This window comes from Syngnathus floridae, unplaced genomic scaffold (genome assembly GCF_059516105.1).
Source record: "Syngnathus floridae isolate MCC-2025c unplaced genomic scaffold, RoL_Sflo_1.0 HiC_scaffold_266, whole genome shotgun sequence".
NCBI classification, from domain to species: domain Eukaryota; kingdom Metazoa; phylum Chordata; class Actinopteri; order Syngnathiformes; family Syngnathidae; genus Syngnathus; species Syngnathus floridae.
Window position 1 is genome coordinate 10,001 of NW_028284236.1, and position 4,631 is coordinate 14,631.

Consider the following 4,631-nt stretch of genomic DNA (forward strand, 5'->3'; position numbering starts at 1 on the left):
ACTTCAGCGAAAATGCACTAAGTGCCAAAGCCCATTCATTTACAACGGCGTGTCCGCCAGAGGGCGCGTTTCCCGCCGCGGACCGGCCGGCGGGGCTCGTCGGAGAGCGTGTCCGCCTCTCGGTGGTTCCTGCCGGGCGTGGGTCGCCGTCCGCTGTCGGTACTTTACGGGACCACGTTCGGCCCGCGGACCAGCCGGCGGGGCTCCCTAGAAAGCTTATCCGCCTTCGCTGGTTCCCTGGTCGGCCACGAGTAGCGGGAATTCGGCCTCTTCGCCCGGAGCGCGGCTCAACTTTTGCGAAAATGCACTAAGTGCCAAAGCCCATTCATTTACAACGGCGTGTCCGCCAGAGGGCGCATTTCCCGCCGCGGACCAGCCGGCGGGACCCGCTCGACTTCCTATCCGCCTTCGCTGGTTCCCAAGTCGGCCAGAATTCCGGGCCGCGACCGGTAACTCGCGGGACCATAATTGGCCCGCGGACCAGCCGGCGGGGCTCTCTTGAGAGCTTACCCGCCTTCGCTGGTTCCCTGGTCGGCCACGAGTGGCGAGAATTCGGCCTCTTCGCCCGGAGCGCGGTTCAACTTTTGCGAAAATGCACTAAGTGCCAAAGCCCATTCATTTACAACGGCGTGTCCGCCAGAGGGCGCATTTCCCGCCGCGGACCGGCCGGCGGGGCTCGTCGGAGAGCGTGTCCGCCTCTCGGTGGTTCCTGCCGGGCGTGGGTCGGCGTCCGCTGTCGGTAGGTGACGGGACCCCGTTCGGCCCGCGGACCAGCCGGCGGGGCTCCATAGAAAGCTTACCCGCCTTCGCTGGTTCCCCGGTCGGCCGCGAGTGGCGAGAATTCGGCCTCTTCACCTGGAGCGCGGAGCGACTTTTGCCAAATTTTTTCTAAGTGCCAAGGGCTCTCGCGCCGCGATGCGTCCGCCTCTGCTGGTTCCCCGGTCGGCCGCGAGTGGCGAGAATTCGGCCTCTTCACCTGGAGCCCGGAGCGACTTTTGCCAATTTTTTTCTAAGTGCCAAGGGCTCTCGCGCCGCGATGCGTCCGCCTCTGCTGGTTCCCCGGTCGGCCGCGAGTGGCGAGAATTCGGCCTCTTCACCCGGAGCCCGGGCCGACTCCCGCCGACATGATCACATCATGATCCAATAGCGAGTGTCGTATAACTGTAACATGATGTACAAAATAAATATATAAATATTAACATCACCTATAAACATTAAATATATAAATATTAACATCACCTATAAACATTAAACATATAAATATTAACATCACCTATAAACATTATGAATACCATGTTTATAACCGAATGCTCATTTTGTATTATTTGGCTGTAAATGCGAGCATAAGTTGTATATATCATGTATTTATCCACGAACCGTTAAAGAGATGTCAAGTCAGGCTACCTTAAGAGAGTCATAGTTACTCCCGCCGTTTACCCGCCTCTGTGCGAGAGGCGGTGTAATTTCTCTCCGTGTCCGCTGGAGGGAGGCATTTCCCCGTTACAAGCTCCGGGAAGATCACCCGGACGCGGAGAACGCTTAGCCGGGGTGCTGGGAGCCTCGTTCGGCTTAGAAAGTGAGGTGGAAAGCACTCGGGGAACCGGCTGGAGGTGCGGTGGAAGCTCGGCGGGCCGCGTAAAACGCTTAGCCGGGGCTCTGGAAGCCTCGTTCGGCTTAAACAGTGAGGAGGAAAGCACCCGGGGAACCGGCTGGAGGTGCTGTGGAAGCTCAGCGGGCTGCGTAAAACGCTTAGCCGGGGCTCTGGAAGCCTCTTCGGGCGTCAAGAGTGAGGAGGAATGCAACATGAGAACCGGCTGGAGGTGCGGTGGAAGCTCGGCGGGCCGCGTAAAACGCTTAGCCGGGGCTCTGGAAGCCTCGTTCGGCTTAAACAGTGAGGATGGGAGCACCCGGAGAACCGGCTGGAGGTGCTGTGGAAGTTCAGCGGGCCGCGTAAAACGCTTAGCCGGGGCTCTGGAAGCCTCGTTCGGCTTCGAAAGTGAGGAGGAATGCACCCGGGGAACCGGCTGGAGGTGCTCTGGAAGCTCAGCGTGCCGCGTAAAACGTTTAGCCGGGGCTCTGGAAGCCTCGTTCGGCTTAGAAAGTTAGGAGGAATGCACCCGGGGAACCGGCTGGAGGTGCTCTGGAAGCTCAGCGGGCCGCGTAAAACGCTTAGCCGGGGCTCTGGAAGCCTCGTTCGGCTTAGAAAGTGAGGAGGAATGCATCATGAGAACCGGCTGGAGGTGCTCTGGAAGTCCAGCGGGCCGCGTAAAACGCTTAGCCGAGGCTCTGGAAGCCTCGTTCGGCTTAAAGAGTGAGGAGTGAAGCACCCGGAGAACCGGCTGGAAGTGCTCTGGAAGCTCAGCGGGCCGCGTAAAACGCTTAGCCGGGGTGCTGGAAGTCTCCTCGGGCGTCAAGAGTGAGGAGGAAAGCACCCGTGGAACCGGCTGGAGGTGCTGTGGAAGCTCAGCGGGCCGCGTAAAACGTTTAGCCGGGGCTCTGGAAGCCTCGTTCGGCTTAGAAAGTGAGGAGGAAAGCAGCCGGGGAACCGGCTGGAGGTGCTCTGGAAGTTCAGCGGACCGCGTAAAACGTTTAGCCGGGGCTCTGGAAGCCTCCTCGGGCGTCAAGAGTTAGGAGGAAAGCATTGTGAGGGCCGGCTGGGGGTGCTCTGGCAGTCCAGCGGGCCGCGTAAAACGCTTAGCCGGGGCTCTGGAAGCCTCGTTCGGCTTAAAGAGTGAGGAGGAAAGTACTGGGGGAACCGGCTGGAGGTGCTGTGGAAGCTCAGTGGGCTGCGTAAAACGCTTAGCCGAGGCTCTGGAAGCCTCCTCGGGCGTCAAGAGTTAGGAGGAAAGCCTCATGAGAACCGGCTGGAGGTGCTGTGGAAGCTCGGCGGGCCGCGTAAAACGCTTAGCCGGGGCTCTGGAAGCCTCGTTCGGCTTAAACAGTGAGGATGGGAGCACCCGGAGAACCGGCTGGAGGTGCTGTGGAAGTTCAGCGGGCCGCGTAAAACGCTTAGCCGGGGCTCTGGAAGCCTCCTCGGGGGTCAAGAGTTAGGAGAAAAAGCACCCCCGAGAACCGGCCGGGTCGTCCACGAACCGTGAAAAAGATGTCGAGTGCCGCTACCTTAAGAGAGTCATAGTTACTCCCGCCGTTTGGCCGAAGGTGTATTTACTCGCCGTGTCCGCTGGAGGGAGGTATTTCCCCGCTCCAACGTCACCGGCGGCTTCCGAACGTCTCCCCGAGCGCTCGGAAGTCCGCGCGGGGGGGAGAAGCGGGCCGTGCGAGGTACCGGGTGGAGCTGGACCGTCACCGGGTCCGCTCGTCGTGCGCGCCGGCCGCTGGAAGTCGAAAAAAGCTCCGCGATCTCATCCGCGGAGTGCAGATCCGCTGGGCTGGAGCTATTTTGGGCCACTTGGCGCGCGCGCACGGCCTCCCGGAGGTGCCGGGTGGAGTGCGCGAGCGCACCGGCCGCTGGAAGTCGGATGAAGCTCCGCGATCTCATCCGCGGTGCTCACAAACAGCCGATCCGGTCGGCTAGGAGCTATTTTCGGCAACTTGCGCATGCGCACGGCCTCCCGGAGGTGCCGGGCGGCGTGCGTGAGCGCACGGGCCGCTGGAAGTCGAATAATGCTCCGCGATCTCATCCGCGGTGCCTACAACTAGCCGATCCGGTCGGCCTGGAGCTATTTTCGGCCACTTGGCCCGCGCGCACGGCCTCCCGGCTGTCCCGGTGGTCCCGGTCGCCTCCGCGGACGGTTAAAAAAATCTCAAGTGAGCCTACCTTAAGAGAGTGACAGTTACTCCCGCCGTTTGGCCGCTCAAAGTGCCATCAGACGCGCAGCAACGGGTGTGTGCGCTAAGTGCGAGAGGTGGCGTATTTACCCGCCGTGTCCGCTAGAGGGAGGTATTTCCCCGTTACAAGCTCCGGGAAGATCAGCGGGACGCGGAGAACGCTTAGCCGGGGTGCTGGAAGCCTCCTCGGGCGTCAATAGTTGGGAAGAAAGCACCCCGAGGACCGGCTGGAGGTGCTGTGGAAGTTCGGCGAGCCGCGCAAAACGCTTAGCCGGGGCTCTGGAAGCCTCGTTCGGCTTAAACAGTGAGGAGGAAAGCAGCCGGGGAACCGGCTGGAGGTGCGGTGGAAGCTCAGCGGGCCGCGTAAAACGCTTAGCCGGGGCTCTGGAAGCCTCGTTCGGCTTAAACAGTGAGGATGGGAGCACCCGGAGAACCGGCTGGAGGTGCTGTGGAAGTTCAGCGGGCCGCGTAAAACGCTTAGCCGGGGCTCTGGAAGCCTCGTTCGGCTTAAACAGTGAGGATGGGAGCACCCGGAGAACCGGCTGGAGGTGCTGTGGAGGCTCGGCGGGCCACGTAAAACGCTTAACCGGGGCTCTGGAAGCCTCGTTCGGCTTAAGAAGCGAGGAGGAATGCACCCGGAGAATGACATTTTGAAAAGATTTGACTATAAATGCGATCATATGTAGTATATATCACATATTTATCCACGAACCGTTCAAGAAAATGTCAAATGAGCCTAACTTAAGAGAGTGACTGTTACTCCCGCCGTTTGGCCGCTCAAAGTGCCACCGGACGCGCAGCAACGGGTGTGTGCGCTAAGTGCGAGAGGTGGCGTATTTACC